General features: G+C 39.4%; 1 pseudogene; it reads left to right on the top strand.

Annotated features, from left to right (window-relative positions):
• Window positions 1–4,314: 4,314 nt before the first annotated feature.
• LOC120102072 (small nucleolar RNA SNORA17) lies at window positions 4,315–4,415 on the top strand (annotated as a pseudogene).
• Window positions 4,416–22,616: the final 18,201 nt, after the last annotated feature.

Genomic DNA, 22,616 nt, shown 5'->3' with positions numbered 1-22,616 from the left:
TCCTTAGTGATAATCATACCTTCCCATATCCTCTCCATGACCCAGCAGTCTCATCTCATATCACAATTTAACTGTTCATGCTGCATTGTTAATTTTAACCTTTCATATCACTGCAGCCTACATCTCTTCATTTGAATATCATTGATATGGTCTCTAAATAATCTCTGGACCTAGATACTGAGGAATTCTCGGCCTTAAGGGAGATACCTTTATCATAAGCCCCTCCTCTTGACTGAGAAATTGTCACATTAGAGAAGCCAGGAAGATTGTAAGCATTAGAAGTAGTAGATGATGACAAAGAGACTGTTTTGTGGATGCAATATGGTAATTAAACCCATGAAATCACACTTGTTATGATAACACGCACAAGAGTTGGACAAGCTCAATCTAGCCTTAATTCCAGTACTGAAGGAAAGAAGCCTGCACAGAATTCTACTCATAACTAAGGAACAACTGGCTATTCAAGGATGCTAGAATAGAGGAGGTGATTTTGCTTAGGACTGTGATCCCTGGTACATAGACAGTGATAAATTGGAAGACTACATTTCTAAGAGTGCAAAGACAGAATAAACTGGACTTTAGTGGTTAAAAAAGGGAGAGAAGTATGTGTAGATCTGAGAGGAGCTAGATGACAGGGTGAATATGACCAAAATGCACTGTACAACATTTTTCAAAGAACTAAAATAATGGATGACTGTCTTTTACCTTTTACCACTAAGAAGTCAGTATGGGGCTGAGTATGCTTTTTGTCAATTTAACAGAAGCACTGGTCATAATAGGAAACAAATGTTTTGGATTTTGCATGGTGAGAAGGAGAGCAGCAAACTCTGTAGGAGTGCTGGAATAAATAATTTTATTGAAAAGGTTCCCTGACACTATTACTGATGCCATGTTGTCCTTGCAAACCAGAGCCTACCATTGCTCTCCTCTGAGAAACTCTATTGGCAGTTGACTGAAACAGATGCAGATACTTAGAGTCGACCATTGGATTGAGAATGAGGATTCTTATGAAAGAGTGAGGGGAAGGATTAAAGGAGCTGAAGGGGATGGCAATGCTATAGGAAAACTAGCATTACCAACCAACCTAGACTGCTGGGAGCTCCCAGAGACTAACCCACCAACCAAAGAGCACACATGGACTGGTCCAAGTCCCCAGGCACAAATGTAGCAGAGGATTGCCTTTTCTGTCCAAAGTGGGAGAGGATGTACCTAACCCTGTAGAGATGTGATGTGTTGTAGGGGGTTATAGTTAACTGGGGTTGGGTGGGTGAGTAGCAGTGATGGGAAGCACCTTCTCAGAGGCAAACGGGAGCGGGTGAGAAACTATTGGAGAAAAGACTAGGAAGGGCAGCATTTGGGTTATAAATAAATGAAACAATAAAAATGTTACTGATTTAAAAGAAAAAGAAAGGTTCATGCTAATATGTAGTCATTTCTGCAGGTAATTTGGCAGTCTATAAATTCTTGAAAGTGCTGTGATTTAGCAAGTACCTATGTAGTATTTATAGAAAGTCTCAGTAAGGAACTTCTAATTTTAGTCCAATTATTTTTTAAGATGGATGCCATCTGTAAGAAATAATGCATCAAATGAAGATGCAGCCTATAACAAGTCTTGTCAGCCATTGAGTGTCTGGTAAGGAGATAACACTTGGCTTTGTCATCAGATCTATATATCATGAGCTTATGCTCTGTCAAATAGAAAAGTGACACATCTTGGTGGACTCAACATTAATTCATCATAAAATCCAAGTGTCATGGCTAGAATCAAACATAAAGACATCCAGAGGGCACAGAAAAGCCACGGTAACACAGGCAACAGAGCCACATCACCCTCCACTGTTATATTTGTGCTTTTCACTCACTTCATACCTGTGATAAACATACTATTTACCTGGCTGGGAGAGAATGGAAAATAAAAGTCCCCAATTTAATGTGTGGTTTTTTATTTTTACCATATACCAAAGGGATTTATTGTCATGTTATTTCAGTACAGGATTGGTTCTGAACATAAGCTGTGCTGAACAAACTCTTGGTAGTGGAGCCTACCTGGCATAGGTTCAAGTATCAACCTGCTTGTCCTCTGAGTTAGTGGCACATGTGGGGGTTCTCATGAAGCCTTTAGGATATGCAGCCTTGCTGAAGTAACATACCATTGAGGCGAGGTGTTAGGAAGTGTAGCTTTGTTCTCTTTGTAATTTACCTTCTCTTTCACATCTACAGTTAAATGTGATCTCTCAGTTGCCATGCGTGCTGCTGGCTGTTATGCCTCTACTCCACGACAGGCTCATTCTTCCACAAATGTAGGACAAGAAAACCTCTTCGTTCTATAAGTACCTTGGTCTTTTATCACAGCAACATAAATGTTGCTAGTACGCCATTAAGTCAACTGAGATTTGTATGGTTTACCTAATCTTCAGCATTCAATAGAAGGAAATATGACTAGATACAAGAACATATGAAAGGATTGCTCAGTATAGGAGTCCAGGTTGGTATCTGTGGTTTCTTAGATGCTAGAAGACACCTGTCCAGGCCATTCTAGTTTTAAAATCTCTGTTATAAAGTTGGGTGTAATTCTGATGGGTCTACATTTATGTTACTTGGCTTTTTCCCCTTGCAACTTTTAATATTACTTTTTTTGTCCTGTGGATTTTTGTGTGCACAGGGATAAAAATGAAGCAAAGACTGAGGGAATGTCCAACCAATGACTTCCCCAACTGGACACTCATCTCATAGGAGAGAAACAACCTCGGACAACTATTAATGATATTCTGCTATGTGTCCAGATAGGGACTTAGTATAACTGTCTCCTGAGATGAGTCATCAAGCAGCAGATGGAAACAGATGCAGAGACCCATACATCAGGAGGAGACTCCAACATCAGGAGGAGCTCAGGAAGTCTTGTGGAAGAATGGGGAATAGAAGTGAGCAAGCTGGAAGGATCAAGGAAACCAACAGAAGACCTACAAAGTCAACTAACCAGGACTCATGGGGACTCACAGAGACTAAACAACCAACCAAAGACCATGAAGTGCTGGACCTTTGTAATGCACGGAAACCATGCCACCAGAGCAATGGGCATGGGACTCCTAAGTTAGAAAATGCTTAAATCTTGGAAATCTAAGTAACTGAGATGGCAGTAGAGCTGCTCCCTCCTTGTGTCCATGCCTGCTTTGGGGCAAGGAACCATGACCCCTATCAAATGGTCATGGGCAGTCAGTCACATAGCACAGCACCCAGAAGTTTTCTCCATCAAATAAACATTACAGCATCTTAGCTTGTAGAAGGTATTTACTCCCCAAATCCAACCTTACTCACCAATGTTTCTTTAGTCTCTTTCCTTGTGGAATAAAGCACACAAGTTATTTTTCAAGGATTGTCTGGGATTGGCTCTTTTTACTGAGTTGTAATGCTTGGGGAAGGCTCTTTCCTCCAAAGTGCTCATCACTGGACCTTGGACACACCTACCAGGGTCCAGTCGCTTTCAGAGGTTCACTTCAGAGGACTGGCTTCCAGTATCACCACCATAGCCACAGCCACAGCTGCCAAGGCACCCAGGACCTCAGCCACCTGCCTCACACTGGCTGCCGCAACCCCTTTATCCTAAGTGCTGGAACACTGCCAGTATTCCCAGACAGAACAGAGCCCGGTGGACCCTATTCTTCCCAGGCTCAAGATCACTCTCTTCTCTCTGGTCTATGGTGACTGTGACATCTGATACCCGAGAAGGAATGAGCTGACTTCAGCATCACCCATTCTAGACTCTGCCCTACCCTCTCTGAACAGCAGCACTTGGGCAACACACCAGGAGAGGCAGAAATCAAAAACAGATCCAGGCCCCACACACATTTGTAGTAGATGTGCAACTTGGTGTTTTGTGGGTCCCCTAACAGTTGGAGTTGGGGCTGTTTCATTTCATTGGATCCCTTATCTACTTGGACTGCCTGGCTGCGCCTCAGTGGGAATGGAGATGCTTTGTCCCAGGGACGGGTTGTACCCACAGGAGCTTCCCCTTCTCTGAGGAAAAGGGGAGGGAGTAATGGGGGAAGGGATTTGTAAAGGCTACAGTTGTTGGAGGACTCCCATGAAGACCATGCTGCACATATGTTCTATGTATATGCAAGCAGCCTTTGTCCTGCCCTTGTATGCTCTTTGGTTGGTGGTTCAGTTCTGGAAGCCCAAGAGGTTCAGATTAATTAATTATGTTGGTCTTCTTGTGAAGTTTCTATGCCCTCTGTGTCCCTCAATCCTAGCCCCAACTCTTCCACACAATAGATGGAGCATGTGAAGTCTTAATCGTTATAAATAAACAAATCCCTTGCCCCTTTAAGCATTGCAGGTGTGGTTGTTGTGTCATATGTATGTCAGCAGGTGGCAGAGAGAACAGAGACTATGACTACATTTAGTGTTCTCATCAATTGGGGGTCTGCCCTCTGCTGGTGGGATGCATGCAGGACGTGTCTCTGAGGAGGCAATTCTCATAGAGTACTTAAGTGCATCTCCCTGTAGTGCTGTGTCAGGAAGCGCCGAGACACCGCTAGCTTGCTATGGGAGTGGGAGAATGCGTCTAAGACTGGGGAGACTAAAGTTGGTGTTCCCTGACTCCCAGACATCTAGTCACCACTGGAGCTCCACACATTGGTATGGGGAATGAAAAATAGGGATCCACAGGACTGCAAGGAGGCAAGGAGCAGGGAGCCACCTACAGTCTCAGATGGATGCCTGGATGTGGGGAACCCAGACCAACTCTACCAAGTTTCCTGGCAAGGTCCATTATCCCACAATGAACATCTGAATGATTAGTAGCCTAACATACCCTGAAAAAGAGCTAGCCTGAGATAATCACTTGTCTGGCCATGCAGGCCCTTATGGCTTCCAGGAGCAGGATCCAGACTCTAGAAGAACCTGGCCTGGAACTGAGGGCCTCCGGTGGGAGTGACCCAGGCACAGATCCTCTCATGGGGCAACTCAGACTGTCAGGGTGAGAAGAAAGCACAATGTGACTACTAAACTGGCACCACTGGGATCTGGACAGGGAGCTAATCTGAAAGGACTACCAAGTAGGCTCTACTCAGTGTAGAGAAAATATCTTGTACGTTGTGTGGATGTATCACTTGTCAATTTAAATGCCTATGGCTTAGGCAGGAACTCGAAGGGGCATTCAGGAAGCAGAGAGGTTTGGGGGATAGTCTGGAGCAGGAAGTTTCACCAGGGAAGACGTGAGAAGATGGTAGATTCATAGTACCTGAGCACAGGCAACCAACCATGTGGCAGAATGTGGATTACAATAAAGGGGGTTATTTAATTTTAAGTGATGGTTCTAGTCAAAGACCCTAGCTCTATGGCCGAGGTATTTGTAAATATACTTTTAGTCTGAGTCTTTCTGGGAGCATGGGGATAGGAAGAAGAACCAGACCCAACTTCTACAACCCAGGGTTGTAAGGTCAGACCATGCCAAGTGTGATTCTGCATTTCTACCTCACTGGTGGGGCGTCAAATATGGCACTGCATTCCTTCGTAGTTGCTGGGGTGCCATGCTCATGGAACACGAACACACTGTTCAGCGGAGATGAAATGCACCCTAAAATAAATGTTCTATTCTGTGTTTCTCTAGGTGAGAAACAGTGAAGGCTGGGATGGAGGCTATGGTTCTCAAACTCCTGTGCACTTAGAAGCTCTTGAGGACCTTGTGGAGTAGGGAATGAACCTGATGTCCTGTGATGAGCTGGGGGCACAAGAAATCTGCCTTAGTTCAGAGTGAGTGCAAGGAGTATGGAGGGACCTTTTGTAGGAGACTTAGGTGCAGCTGTGTATGATGAAGGCCTCCCTCTGCAGGGTCCTTGATTAAGACAGTTTTTGCTTATTCAAGCTGTTTTATTCATGGTGGATGAGGATACATATGAGATTATATACATTTTGCAGGAAGGATTGCCTAAGGAGGTATGCTCCTTGACTAAACACTTAGTAACTATAGATATCTGGTTAGCATTGAGGACTCTAGGCTCTATGCTATGTGACTGGTTGTCATGGTTCTCTTTTAGTGGGGAGTCATGATCACATGCACCAGGACAGGAATTTGCTTGGGAACTTGTCTGAACTCCATTGTTCTCAGTTAGGAGTTTTATCAGGTGTCTTCGTTAAGGTTTTACTTGTGAATAGACACCATGACCAAAGCAACTCTTATTACAGGACAACATTTCAGGTGAGGCTTGCCTACAGTTTCAGAGGTTCAGTATATTACCATCTAGCTGGGATCATGGCAGTGTCCAGGCAGACATGGGGCTGGAGGAAATGAGAAATTTACATCTTCATCTGAAGGTTAATAGGAAAAGACTGGCTCCCAAGTAGCTAGGACAAGGGTATGAAAGCTCATGCCCACAGTGACACACCTACTCCAACAAGGCCACATTTCCTAATAGTGCCATTCTCTGGGAAAAGCATATACAAACCATTACATCAGGGTTTTGAACTTTGCAACTACCTTATCAGTTCTTCTGTCTGGTGGCACAGTCCACTGCCCTACACCCAAGATTACCTCTGCTCAGTGCCATAATGCATGAGCCAGACATAGCACACCTGAGATCAGTTCTGAGATGACCCTAAAGACTCAGAGACCCTATTGCCTCTTAGAGAAGTTAGTGATGGAGGAATGGAAGAGAAAAATATAGGGCTAGGGTACCATTAAGAGAGGCAGAACTGTACACTCAAGGATAGTGGGAGAAAGCCCTATGTGAGTAGTTGGTGAACAGGGCCTACACTTTGATTTGGCAGCAGGGTAGTGCTGGTCCTCGTAGTAGGGGTTTCTGGTGATCCAGGCCCAAGGATATGAGAGTAAGGGATCCAACAGGCTGACCAACTCAGCTACTTCACAGGTTTAGATTCAAGGGTTTGAATTGGCCTATCATAACATCTACTCCTTTGATGAACTTCTGGAATATATGAAGGGATGAGTCATACAGATTAAAAAACTATAAGAACTCCATTACACAGGGCAACAACAGGATATTAAAGAGGAGTCTCAGTGAGGTTTCAGTATTGATAGATCAGAAACATTATAACAGATCAACGAATCACTGCAATAAAAACTTTTAGCAAAGAAATGTGGACTAAAGAGTATACACTGTGACACACTACAGCATTAATAAGAGTCCCACCACCAAAGGAGGGGTTGCAAGAGTGGAGAGTGGATACAAAAGAAGGGGATGAGTGGGATTGGGATACATGATAGAAAAATCACAAAGAACCAATAATAATTTTTTAAAGATAGAGATAAATCCACAAACTTTTAAAACAGTAGATGAATGTAAAAGTTGTTTAGCTTACCATAATAATATGAACCCTGCTTATTATTATTTTTGGTTCTTTTCCCTGACTATCATGCAGTCTACAGTGGGGAAATCCAATGTGCATGCAATGATGTATTTACTCAATTCTTATTTTATACACTTGTGGATTTGAGCATGTTTAATAGGACTTGTGGGAATGAGAAACCATTTTGTTATTGAATTTTATTTATATACTTTTTCTTGGTTACAATATTAAATAGTACATATAGTTTGTTCCACATTCCCAAGGATATACCCTTTAATCAACAAATAAAAAAAATTTCCCACTGGATTTTCATAGTTAAGATATTACTGGTACTCATCATTCTCAAGCAGTGGATGGGGACAGAAAGGAATGGGAGCAACATGTTGCAGTTGGTTATGATTAACTTCATGAAAGGTGTCTATGATAGATGATGGTATAAGAAAGAATAGTCTTAGTAACCAGGTAGTCCATAACAGAGTATATAAGTAATTATTTGCCCATTATGGAGAAAGGTATATTGGGGTGAATTATTAGCTTTCAAAAATGAAGTCCACTGGGTCCAAAGGGTGAAAACTACCTAGAATGGGTAATATAGTGGATAGTTGGCAAAAGTCATTTACAATTTGTGATAATTTGTATATGCTTGGCCCAGTGAATGGCACTATTAGGAGATGTGGTCTTGTTGTGGTAGGTGTGGCCTTTTTGGAGTAGGTGTGCCACTATGGGTGTGAGCTTTAATACCTTCATCCTAACTGACAGGATGTCAATCTTCTAGCTGCCTTCGAAACAAGAGTTTGGGACTCTCACCCCGTGTCTGCCTGGATGCTGCCGTGCTCCTGCCTTAATGATAATGGACTAAACCTCTGAACCAGTAAGACAGCCCCAATTAAATGTTGTCTGAGAGTTGCCTTGGTGTCTGTTCATAGCAGTAAAACCCTCAGTAAGACACAACCTTGGAATAGTCAACATAATGTAAAAGTTGAGAATGCTGAAATTCGTTCATTAATCTTTCCCCTATAGATTTCTCCTCAGGAGAAAGGCCAAAAAAGAAACAAAAAATATTTCTGAGGAGGCAAAATTTATCTATAAAGTATGTGAACACATGCTAAACAGACACTGTAGTCTGTCACTTAAACTACTCTTTTAGGATCTAAATGACCCCTTCTTCTGATGTTTGGAAAAATTACTTTAAAAGCCAACATTTTCAATCTCTATACACTGTGCAAATTTTTACAAAACTGTATGCCTTCTACGTGGTGTCAGTCTTTTCCCATGATTAACCAGTGAACTAAACAAAGGGACTTGATGAATGACAAACTCCTATAGAATGGGACAAAACTGTAGTAACACTTTGGACATTCTATGATCTTCCAGCTCCTGGGTAATGACTTGAAGACCTTTTATTATTTATGAAAGCTTAAGTTCTTAGCTTAAGTGTGCCAACTAGCTCTTAAACTTTAAATTATCTTGCATATAATAGTCTATATTCTACCACGTGGCTCATTATCTCTCCTCTTTTTCAGAAGTATGACTTCCTCTGCCTCTTGCTGACCAAAGAATCTCTTACCACTGTGTCTGACTGATGAATCAAACCTCCCACCACAGACTCTTTCCCAGAGTTCCTAACTTTATACAGAAGTCCTAACTGTCATTTCCTCCATTGTTATAGGCCATTCAGCTCTTGATTAAAGACGATCAGAGAATGTCTTAGACAGGTGAAAAAGGACAGAGACAGATCTTCCTACAGTGCACAAAAATTTTGCCCAACACAAAAGCATCCTTTAGGTCAGCATTGGCAAATGCATGTCCTCTAGAGTTTTATTTTCCATTGGCGGTACAAGTTTGGTTTTTCCCTGTTTATCACAGTTAAGTATACCAGTGATTTTCTCTAAGTGTCTTCCTGTAGGTCCTAAACTAAGACAGCACCTTTATTTTATCTTTTCCCACAAGGAAGTCCTTTGCTTCACATCTTTGTTCTTTCACATAAATTGTGACACTTCTTGGCTTATTTTAGTTGCTTGAAAAGCCAACATTCGTAAAGTATTTTGAGTGTTCATTCTCTTCTCATTTTAGCACCCCTGGACGATTTTCTAGTTGGGGATATCCTGCCTTCACTTTCTTTGGGCCAAGTCCTTTATAGAAAATCAAATGGAAAAAATTCACACAAGTGAGCCACAGAGCTGTTAACTTCCAGTTTTCATACACTGACGACAAAGCTGTATACATCTAAACTTAGTTTTCCTATTGATATGGTTTCATAGCCTGGAAGAGGTTTTATATCTTCCCTCCAGCTCTATTTACTTTAAAATATATAATCTTGTCTCAGACATCCAGCTACATTGGATAAGTTTTCTGCTACAAACAAATAATTTGTAATTAAACTGTGATGATTCTTCTGATCATATACATATATGTAATATATGAACTAAATTTAAGAATTATGTATTTAGAAACATATCCATGTATATTTATATATAAATGTAACAACATATAAAGAAAAATGTTCTACCCAATTTGTCCTGCATTCAAGTACAGTGACAAAGATAGAGCAGGAATGGAGGAAATAGCCGAACTGGCAGAACTTGAGACATAGCCCATGAGAAAGCACCAATCCCTGGCACTATTAATGATACTCTGCTTTGCTTGTAGACAGGAGTCTAGCATAACTGTCCTCTTGAGAGGCTTCACCCAGCAGTTAATTGAACACAGATGCAGAGTCACACAAATATTATATGGTGAAGCTCAAGCATTGTGGAAGACTTGGGGGAAGGATTGAAGGACTAGGCTGGGAGAAGGACTTCTCAAGAAAACCAACGGACTCAACTAACAGACTCAACTGACCTAGACCCTTGGGGGCTTCCAGAGGCCACTGTCCCAATACCATACAAGGGCTGGATCTCTGCCCCCGGACATATGTGGCAGATGTACAGATTGGTATTCATGCGGGTCCCCCAAAAGCTGGAGCGCAGGCTGTCTCTGAACCTTTTGCCTGCCTGGGGATGCTGCTCACCCATTGGGATTAGTGGAAGAGGATCTACCTTGTCCTGCAGGGACTTATGTATGTGTGGGTTGATACCTGGGTCCAACCTTCCCCCTCACAGAGGAAGGGGAGGAGGGATGGAGGAAAGGCCATCGGGCAGGTTGAGAGGAGAGGGCTGTGAACGGGATGTAAATAAACCAGTAAATTAACAGGGAAAAAGAAAAAATAGGCAACAGTAATTAGAAAGAAATGAATAATATATCCATCCCATATGTCATTTCTGGTACTTACGTACACACTTCCTTATTTTCTACAGTTTTGAGATTTAAAAATAGAAATTTCATGATATTTTCTGAAAAGAATTCTCAAATGGTTGATATTGAAGAGTCTAGATAAAAGATTATTACAGTCATTACAATTTCACTTAGGAACTAGAGATATTAAACATGAAATAATCTTTTTCCAGTGGTGGTACATACCTTTAGTCTGAGTATTCACTCAGGAGGCAAAGAAAGATGGATCTCTGAGTTCCAAGCCAGCCTGGTCTACAGAGAAAGTTTTAGAAGAGCCAGAAAATTCTTTCCTCACAAAGCAAAACCAAACCAAAACAAAAGATTTTTCCAATGTCACCTAAGTTATAGGTGGAGAAAAGAAACAAGGGTTTGAGATTTTTGACTTCAAAAATCTCATACTTTAGTTCATGACGAAAACATACTTTCTTTGAAAATTAACTTTGGTAACCCAAACTGACAATCCTAGTCCATTCTCAAGGAAAGCATCGGGTAAGCTTTAATGAAACCACATTCTACAAAAGGTGCCCATTAGAACTATGTCATTATAAACAACTGGAAAAACTATGACAGCCTCAGAAGAACAAGGGATTAGTGGTATTCTGCACAGAATCTTGGAAAGCTGTAAGGCTAACACCAAGCCATTTATGATTGTGGCTATCAAATATGTCATATTTATAAAAATATTTTATGAAGTAGCCAGTTCTGTTACAGATGAAATAATCCTTTGTGATGTACATGACGGGTTCAGGGTCATAGGAGGGCATGCTGGGAATTAATGTGGTAGATGGGCACAATACAGTCTTTGAAAGCTATGTTAGCATAAATTCATTCAAAATTTGAATTTTTTCCTTGTATGAACTTTTAAATGAGCATTACAGAATTAAGCCTTAATATTTCTTTTTTCCTATGAAAACCTAAATAATATAACCACCTGCTTCAAGTAGGACAGAAGACCATAGTGAATCACAGTGATCTCCCTGGGTTAGCCTCCCCAAAACTGGGATTAGAGATGTATGCTACCTTTCACAGAACAACAAGCCCTTTTAGCTCAAAGATTTGAATTTTGTGTTTACATGCACATGAAACCCCATTACTCTGGAACTGAAAATGGCTATCTGCTCAAAGAAGATCATAGTTGGGATTCTGAAAAAGAAGACCACTACCTTATTTTTACTACAGTCTTAATTAATTTTTCAATAATGGGCTTTGTTTTTCTAGATGTAGGTTGCCTTAATTCAACATGGTTTTTAAATTTTTATTTATTAACTCTTAATATTCTCTTCACCCCATAAACCCATAATTGGTAACATAAACAAATAAGTATGTAATTGGATGTGTAGCTACAAATATTTCATAGCTATACTCCTAAGAACAATAATACACAATTGAATGCTTATAAGGGCATCATACATCACTTCTGATAATGCTATTAGTAATGGTCCTATTATGGGATGTATAGACCACTATGAATATTTCTCAAAACACATAACAATATTTTAGGGGAAGGTGAGAATTAATTTATAAAACATATATAATTCTAATATTCAATACATTTAAAATTAAAAAGACGCTTGAAGTAATTTGCATTCATACTCTGCATTCTTGACTCACCAGTACATGGATTTATAACTTGAATCTAACTGTCTCTTACATGTCCAGATTTTGAGTGCTTGATGTCCAAATGTTCATACAATTTTGGTAGGTGCTGACAGAAGCAGGTTATGAGGAATGGACGTTTGAAAATGATACCAGCACCTGTCACAATCTTGCTCACTGACCCACAGTAATGGAAATATCACTCTTCTTCAGTGAACTGAATTGCTCTGCCATACCTTCTCTACCATGATTTTATTCAAACCCTGCAAAAGTGTGAGTTAAAATAAGTCTTCCTCCTTTGCTGCTTCTGTCGTTATTATAGGCATAGCCACCAATAAACCCATTATACATCAGTTGAAGATGTCAGAATAGAGAGAGTATTGCAATTAGTCCAAGTCCAAGCAGAAATGTTTGGTCTTGGGAAAGTTGATGATAACCATATGGTATTGAACACATTTTTATCTAAGCATTGTGGCAACGCTTTATACCAAAAACTTACTAAATAAGACTCACCAATCCAGAAAAAAGCAAAAACAAAACAAAACAAAAAATCCCAAACAAATAAACAAACAAATAAAACAACAACAACAACAAAAAAAAAACCAAGACTTAAAAACCGCTTTGGAAAATCCACATTATTCTCCAATGTATAGAACTTACTTTTTCTATTTAATGTTGCTCAGGCGAGTCAATGTGTCAAGTTGATCCATGGCTTGGAACACATGCAGTGTATATGTGCTTCGTGATATCCTGTCTGTTGAAATCTCATGTTTTAGGTACTTTTCAAACTTATAAAATTTGTCTATCCCTATTACCAATAGATGACAATGTAAGTTAGTTATTTCTACATAATTGAATCTTATGTAAAGAAGGCACACTTAAAAATTCATGTAAGTATAGTCACAAATTAATTTTTACATAAACATCAATATAAAATAAATTTTAACTATTTCAAGTTTTATATGCATGATATGTTATTTCTCACATGCAACTATTTAAAATTATTATAAAATAAATTGATAATCTGTGGCACCACTTTATGTGTGTAAGCAATAACAGGGCTACAGGTATGTGTGGATACGTAAGCCTAATTTCGTTCTTCATTTGTGTTTTATGACAAATATTAGTAATCACAATTTGTGAATGATTAGTTCTTTATAAAAACAGGAGTATTTTTGTGAGTCAAAAAATGTGTCAGAAATAAATAATGAACAGCACATATTATACAGTAATTTAATCTGTTAGGTTTAAATGAAGAATAGATGTTACTAGCAATCACCAAGCTTTAAGCTTAGGACTTGGGCCTAAACAATAAGAAGAACATCAAGTCTTGGGTGCATGTCTAAGGGTAATGGTTGAACAAGTATCTTGAGAGGGCTGAGTCCTGACTTGGCAGGCAATGACAAAAACTTAAACAGAGAAAATGAGTGCTTTAATTCTATTAGAGTATGCATTTTGTTGCTTATTAATATTTTGCATTAAGCCAATTTTGAGTTATTAAAGTTTTTTTTTTCTCTTCTAGTTTTCTGACCATCAGGAAGCACTCAATTTCTTATGGGATTTGTTGGCATGGATCGCGTTCCTTCTGGGCTCTTGTGCTTCATTCTAAGTTTTCAAAATCCCCATTGTAAGTTGACTGCAACAGAGCTGTATGATATGATGGTATTTTCAGATTGCAAGAGAAATATAACCACTCATTTCAAGAAAATAGGCTTCTCTGTGTTTCTGTGCTGGCTCTATCTGTTAGAAGGGCATTCTACACATTAGAATTCTCAGGTATTTACTTATTTATTCATTTGTTCATTTTTTGTTTTCTTTTGTTTGTTTGTTTTTGATATTATTTTTTATAGATCTTTGATATTATTTTACCTTTTAAAGGCCTCCCTCTCTTTTCATTATATTTTAGAAGTCACTGACAATGAAGTTTCCAGTAAGAAACATGTTATATTTAAAAGGGTTTGATGGAAGACAGATTAGTAGAAAGTCTAGCATTAAGATAAGAATATGGTAATGGCTGAGGTTCCCTGTGCCTCTGGAGAATGGTGAGCCATCACTTCCGTATTCTAGAAAAGAGAAAGGATGGAGACAGCGGAGTTCTTTGGAATTAGAATAAGGGATAAGTACTGCCCTTTGGCAACCAATGTTCTGTCATATATGGTACAAATCACTGCTATTGATATTCAATTTATGCCATGTGAATGGAAGCCTAGAGCAACACAGTAATAACTAAAATGGCAATGCAAACCTGTTAACACACATTTAAAAAGGAGGACATCTAGGGGAGAGGAGAGGTGGGCTAGCTAGGAAGAGTAGAGGGAGAGGAAACAGTGGTCCAGATGTATTGTGAAAAGAAGAATATGAGAGAGAGAGAGAGAGAGAGAGAGAGAGAGAGAGAGAGAGAGAGAGAGAGAGAGGAGAAAGACAGAGATAGAGACAGAGGCAGAGAGAGGGAAGACCCAGAGATAGACAGAGAAATCAATAACTAATATCAGAAAATATTTAGGTCACTGTCCTGTTGCCCTTACATTCACTCTAGACAAACACACACACACATACACACACACACACCATATCTATTTATATCTATATCTATCTATATCTATATCTATATCTATATCTATATCTATATCTATATCTATATCTATATCTATATCTATATCTATATCTGTATCTGTATCTGTATCTGTATCTGTATCTGTATATATATATATATATATGATGAGAGAGAGATATGAATTTAAGAAGTTATGTCACTTGGGGTGAAAATGTTATCCTCATAGAATCACAAATTAACAAAGACATTAGTAAAAGGCATGAGAAATACTGCTGAATTTTGAGTTGTTGGCCAGGGAAGTCCAAGTAACCCATCCCAAATATTATAACGTGTTTCTTTTACTCTATTTGGCTTTCCAAAGTCGAAGGTACCCTCTATTACTGAAGACACTACCCACACTTAACATAGCACTGAGAGGATTCTAGCTAGAATTGACCCACTTCTTCCCTGGTGCTTCCAGAAAGTATTACATAAACTGCCAATGGGGGAAACAATTAATGACCATACCTAGCTATGACACATATGAACCACAACGGCCACCATTTGAAAATATTCCTAAATGTCTAACACTAGGACTTAAATAGGCTGAAATGAACAGCTATCTAATTGGATTTAAGGTCCACTCACCAGGAAAGAAGTCTTGTCAAAGGAAATTCTGATTAAACCTTTTCTTAAAGTCAAGAAGTGCTACACATGGTTCTAAAAGCATCCAAAGAAGCCAGACTGCCAAGGTTTGCCATTCTGCTGTCATTTCTTGTCACAGGCTTCATCTGTCCATTATCATAAGTTCTTCACTATGACTGATGGCGTGCCTTCAACAAGAGCATCCCAACCTCTTTTCAGGAGCGCCAATCCTCCCAGATAGTTGCAAATTTTAGCTTCTCTCCATGACACTTTCAACCCTGCATATCTCATGTCACCAAAACCACTACCATCTGAAAGACACATTACCTTGTTCAGCTGCCAGCACAAGATTCATCCCTGGCCCTCTTTGTCTGCTGATCCTGGGGAAATTTTATCAGAAGATTTGGCCCCAATGATGCTCATCTTTTCTCAATCACTATCTATTCTTTGGAGCCTTAACTAGCCAGGATCCATTGTCCTACTAAAGCAAAGGTTATACTTCCTTTGTTCTTTTTTTTTTTTTTTGGTTCTTTTTTTTTTTTTTTTTTTTTTGGAGCTGGGGACCTAACCCAGGGCCTTGCGCTTCCTAGGCAAGCGCTCTACCACTGAGCTAAATCCCCAACCCCCTTCCTTTGTTCTAATGCCTTGTTCTAATGCCTGTCCATGATATTCTCCAAACCAAAATGGTCAAATCTCTGACAGCAATAGCTGGAGTTTTCAAGCCGACATGTGTCTCAGTTTATTTCCTATTGTTGTGACAAATACTATCACCTATAGCAAATCAGGGAAGATAGAGTTTATTTCCCTTTAGAGCATACAGAGCATCACTGAGGGAAATTTAGGCAAGAACTGAAAGAAAGACCACCGAGGAATATTGCCTATGGGTATGGTCTTTTTTTTTATCTTTATTAACTTGAGTATTTCTTATTTACATTTCGATTGTTATTCCCCTTCCCAGTTTCCAGGCCAACATCTCCCTAACCCCCTCCCCCTCCCCTTCTACATTGGCTTCTCCTCCCCATTCTCCCCCCATTACCACCCTCCCCCCAACAATCACGTTCACTGGGGATTCAGTCTTGGCAGGACTAAGGGCTTCCCCTTCCACTGGTGATCTTACTAGGCTATTCATTGCTACCTATGAGGTTGGAGCCCAGGGTCAGTCCATGTATAGTCTTTGGGTAGTGGCTTCGTCCCTGGAAGCTCTGGTTGCTTGGCATTGTTGTTCATATGGGGTCTCAAGCCCATTCATCTCTTTCAATCCTTTCTCTGATTCCTTCAACGGGGATCCCGTTCTTAGTTAAGTGGTTTTCTGCTGGCATTCGCCTATGTATTTGCTGTATTCTGGCTGTGTCTCTCAGGAGAGATCTACATCCAGTTCCTGTCGGCCTGCACTTCTTTGCTTCATCCATCTTATCTAGTTTGGTGGCTGTATATGTATGGGCCACATGTGGGGCAGGCTCTGAATGGGTGTTCCTTCTGCCTCTGTTCTAAACTTTGCCTCCCTATTCCCTGCCAAGGGTATTCTTGTTCCCCTTTTAAAGAAGGAGTGAAGCATTCACATTTTGGTCATCCTTCTTGAGTTTCATGTGTTCTGTGCATCTTGGGTAATTCGAGCATTTGGGTTAATAGCCACTTATCGATGACTGCATACCATGGGTGTTTTTCTGTGATTGGATTACCTCACTCAGGATGATATTTTCCAATTCCATCCATTTGCCTATGAATTTCATAAAGTCATTGTTTTTGATAGCTGAGTAGCATTCCATTGTGTAGATGTACCACATTTTCTGTATCCATTCCTCTGTTGAAGGGCATCTGGGTTCTTTCAAGCTTCTGGCTATTATAAATAAGGCTGCTATGAACATAGTGGAGCACATGTCTTTGTTATATGTTGGGGCATCTTTTGGTTATATGCCCAAGAAAGGTATAGCTGGGTCCTCAGGTGGTTCAATGTCCAATTTTCTGAGGATTTCAGACCGATTTCCAGAATGGTTGTATGGTCTTATAGCTTGCTCACACCACTTTTACACACAACCTAGCAACACCTTTCTGGTAGTAACACTATCCATGGTGGCCTGAACCCTCTCACATCAGTCATTAATCAAGGAAATGCCCCCACAGACTTGCTTGCAGGCCAATCTTAACTGCAGCTTTTTTTAAAGAAAAACTCACTCTTCCTAGCTGATACTAGTTTCTATGAAGTTGAAAAAACTATATACATATAGAGAGATAAAAATCATATATATATCATACACAAATGATTAAAATTGAGGAAAATCTCAAAGAAGTACTAGTACACTGGAGTAAGTAGAATCCTGTTATTTTGAATAACACTCAACATTTTCAAGTGCAAAAGGGTGTCCCTGATAGAAAAGTCTGCACACATATCACATCTTTCATCCAAACATGTTTTTAATGCCATCCATATTCACCTGTCTGTTTTTGAATATACCCTATTGTAAAATGGCAGGGACTTCGCTGATGTTTACTATCAAAATTATATGCTTTCAGAGAGATACCATACTTTAACAATCCTTATCCTTCTGCAGAGTAGGAAGGATTACTGTTGAACTCCAAATATTTTGCCATAGACACATTGTTTACACAACACAGCTGCTGGAATGGCTTTGATGACAGGAACTTATTAAGGCCTTTGGGGGATGATGAGATTTGTTGAAATCGTGATGTCTCTTGGCTGCCCCTGATTGATGTAGCATCATCAGTCCAAGGCTCCAGGCTTATTGTGATGTACAGAAGTTTTGTGGACAGAACTGCAAGTGTGTCCTACTGTAAAAACAAATCAATCCTTTGTTTAAAAGTTTTCAGTATCTTCCACAGCCTGAGAGATAAAGTTTAAGTTCTCTGACAATGCATACAAGTCCTGCTATAAATCTGCCGTCTAGCTCCACAGCCCACCACTGTGGGAAACAAATGGCAATTGTTAAATCACCATATGCTATCTATTTCTTTCCTCCCACTTCTTAGATTTTTTTAAATGCCTAATACAGTTTAAAGTTTCGTGTTTTTAAGTCCTAAACCATTTTCTTTTTTTCACCCTAAACTTTTCTTTGACATCTATCTTCTTCAAACTTTAGGGTTCCTTACAAAGAACCAGAAAATTTTGTCACGCCTTCTCTTAGTCATCTGAGCACATTGCATGCTAACAGACGTGCGACCTTGCCTGTGAGTTCAATCATTCTACAGTGCATCCTGCATAGCTTTCAAATTTAGCCTAATGGCTCTATATCTCCCATTAAATAGGGCAGCTGGACGAGTGACCTTTTGGTGAAAATATACAGGATTCCAAAAACGATCCCATGGCACTCATCTCTGTGTCTTCATTTTCACACTGAACTCCACCACCTCTGGATGTCCCTTCTACATCCCCACTCTTCTCTCTGCCTCTATCATGTGTGTCATCCAGACATATAGAGATGGATATCACAGGACAAGAATGGTTTATTTCACTACTGTAATCTCCCGTTAGGAAGAACTTTTTCCAGGTTGGCCTCAGGCTCTCAACAGCTTACAGATTCTAGAAACACAGATTTCCCCCCATATATTGATGTTTTAGTCTTGATAAGAAAATAATAATTCCATACAACATACACTTGAATCCCAATATTTGGAATAGTACATGGAAGATAGTAGGTCACGAGAATGTATTATCAATATTATTAATGAAGAAACTAATTTTAATTTCTTGGGTATATGTTTGTGTTTCTGTATCTTGTGTTTCGTGTGTGTGTGTGTGTGTGTGTGTGTGTGTGTAAGTTTGCTTGTGCTTGTAAATGTAGGGTTAAGTGTATAGAGTCCAGGAAACATCCTTATGTGTCATTATTCAGATTTTGTGTGTTTGTTGAAATGAGATTTCATTCTACCTTACAAGTAGGCTAGGTTGGAGAACCAATGTGACCCAGGATCTGCCTGTCTCTGCTTTCCCAGTCGTGGGATGAAAAACTTTTATTAACACTGATGGATTTTAATGTACTTTATCGAGTTCAATCACAGGGATGTAACACATATGCTTTACTGGACTCTCTCTCCAGCACTAGTTTTACAGTTTAAGCCGTGACTCTATAACAGCTCTGTATAGTGACATCATTGGAAATTAAAACAATATATGTTTTACAGAAAAAAATCTAGAATGACAGTCTTGAATGGGGATTCAGGAATGTATTATGTACTTTGTAACTTTTCCTGATGCCTTCTTATCACTAACCTAAGGGAAATCTGCTAATTAACTTTATTTATGAAGAGTTTGAATATAAGAAAACAAAATAGGTTCATGCTGTATTTTAAATTATTTTTTCTTAAAACTTGTCATAAGTCTGATTTTTTAAAGTTTTTGGCCTCATAGTGTATACTAGGATCTTGTAACTATAATTTTATATTTCAATGGCATTTTATATTACCAGTTATTTACATTAAAATATCAAATATTGCAATATTTCCTCATTTACTATATCTTAAAAATAGGGAAACAAAGACTATCCATAAATGCAATCTGATATATAATTTATTGTAATATTCTTCATGATGATATACTTTATGGAACAATATCTATTTTTCATGATGTAATTATTGATACTCGATGATAATAAATAATCATAATAATAACCTAATAAAGTTTTCCATTATGCCACTTTTAACACCTGGTATGATTCAAATGCCTACATGGTTTGGCTGTGTGCTAATTGTATGTAAACCAGATATTTACTGAAAATGAGACAGAATTACAGGTACTTAACGAGACTTTTCTGACTTAACTAACAAAGGATAAAGAGGGATAATCAGTCCCAAAATGTAATCCAGATTCCATACATGCAGGAAAGAGCTAAATTACTTCTCCTTTCATAAAAAAGCCCAATCATTATTTTCAATCTTCATAAGGCTCACTTAGAAGCAGGACTAAAATCTGTTTCTTTTTTTTTTTTTCTTCTTTTTTCTTTTTTTTTTTTTTTCGGAGCTGGGGACCGAACCCAGGGCCTTGCGCGTGCTAGGCAAGTGCTCTACCGCTGAGCTAAATCCCCAACCCTCTAAAATCTGTTTCTTTAGAGTGCTATTCTATTTCGAATTGGACATTAATACAACCAACATCTAGAAATAACCTAATATTTCTCTATATGTTTTCTGTTAGCTTTTGTATCCATTCATTTCTTCCCTTGCCAAACACGACTATAATAAACCTTCTAGAAATAAATCGAGGATGGCCTGATCATCAATGGTGGCTTCTTGGATTTGCATAGGTGTTTCTTTCCCTCTTTATATAACAGTGTACGATACACTGAAGAAAGACTTTACCTTCCTGATCTCCTCAACCATCCTGGACAGATGTGCACACCCTAAAACAATTGCTACAATTTCCTTTCAAAGGCCTGGGCTTGGGAACAACTTGACAACTTGGGCCATAACAAGGCTGCTTTCGAGGCACATTTTTTTTTGTCATGAAGTAGTTCTGCCAAAACAAATTCAGAACAAATTCTTTCTTCCTGAAGTGCCAAGTATTTCTCCATTCTGAAACTGCAATGAAATCTCATGAAGTCTCTCCTACAAAACAAGACTTCATCCTTTTGCACAGCTGCACCACCTGGCACGATCCCTAGTCCTGGGAAGCGACTAAAAAAATAACTATAGTGCCTGTCAGAGATGTGAGCAAGTTTGGAAAACACAGCAATTTTCACACCCTCACCAGAGAAAATGAGAGGAACACACCGAGGTTATTACTTGTGGCGTTGCAAGCAGGACGCTGCTTGAAGGACGATGGAGAACAGTAGGTATTCTCTTGCTCCGCCATGGGCCTTGGTACATGCAAGCAGTTTTCGTTATTCTTTTCTGTCATCCTTGACCTGCTTGGAAAGAAAGTCTAACAAAGCTAATTGTAGAAATCATTTCTGTGTGCCTAACCATATTAGGATGCAATCAGCAACAATACACAAAGTGTTCTCTAAAAGCCTGCCTTCCTTCTACTTCCTGGGAAAGCAATAAGGCATCTTGTGAACTACAAGTGCCCCTGACTGACACTGAAAATTGCGGATGAATGTTCTGCATATCAACTGCCGTACAAATCACTCTGTTATCCTCTTGAGCTCATGGAGCAGATAAGTCTTGTTTTGTTTGCTATAGGGAGGTGTATCTCTCTGGCATCTTCTGCTGTGCTGTGCTAGTCTGGAAGCTGTCCAGAGTCAACAGCTGAACAGCAAGACGGAGCCTATGATTCAAAGGCCCAGGGCAGAAGGGAAATAATTCCCTGGTGCCACTCTCGATTATCTTGCTTTTTACATAAATAAATCAACATCCTCTGAAAGATAGTGGTTGTGTAGGTAGTAAATTTAAGAAGTTTGCCTCATGCAAAGATAGAGAAAATGATAGTTGGCCCTTAAAAATTGGTCAGTGTTGCAGGAACCACATGTCACAGATTATTTTAAAGATATGTATAGAAGGAAAAAGTCACTGTTATCAGAATGTCATGTTCTCTCACAATGGATTTTTCTCCACAAATATTTATTATTGCCACTCTAAAAATATAACTGCTTTAGAGAGCAAAACTGGAAAAAAAACCCCTCTGTTTTGCTAAGATTTGTATATTTCATTCACAGACCTTAGCAACCAGGCCTTAAAAGTGACTTTTAAAGTTTAAGTGACTTTTTCATGCATTTAAGATGAGCGCTGACCTGGAACATTCAAACTTAGAGCAGGCTAGCTCTCTACTTATGCACAGGAAACTCCACATTGTGTAAGACAGGATAAATAGAGCTCAGGTCACAGTTCTTCAGTAAACTTGCCATTTAGTTTCAGAAGAATATAGGAAGTAGTGGTAATAATTAAACAGATAGAAAGAAAGAATCTTGGGTCCAATTTTGAGATTCCGAGGCACTGTAAAATGTGTTGCAAGGAGAAGACTTCCCTTTCCTAATTCTGCAAAAAGTTAGTGTCCAATAGGAATGTCCATCTAACTTTGTGGACGCTGCTCATCAGGGCCTGTTACAGTCAGTCTTTCCACAACTTGCTGCTGTTAGAATCCTGGGGGCCATACATTTCAGCTTGGACTACATCTTTGAGAGTGTCTCATGAGTTGCCTCTTGCCTCTATCTACACAATGCCTGACAGCAAGACCCCAGTGTGAGAGTTAACTGGGTAATAACTGCTGTTCTGAGAGAATAAGTCAGCATCACTATGGAAAAGATTTTGACCTGCTGGGTTGACTCTCCTTCAACAATGAAAAGCTGCTTTTACTGCTTTCCTTTTCACTGTGGTTACT

This window comes from Rattus norvegicus, chromosome 3 (assembly GCF_021556685.1).
Source record: "Rattus norvegicus strain SHRSP/BbbUtx chromosome 3, alternate assembly SHRSP_T2T, whole genome shotgun sequence".
Classification (NCBI taxonomy): Eukaryota; Metazoa; Chordata; class Mammalia; order Rodentia; family Muridae; genus Rattus; species Rattus norvegicus.
The sequence above is the reverse complement of the archived record's forward strand: the minus strand, read 5'-3'. Positions and strand labels throughout refer to the sequence as shown.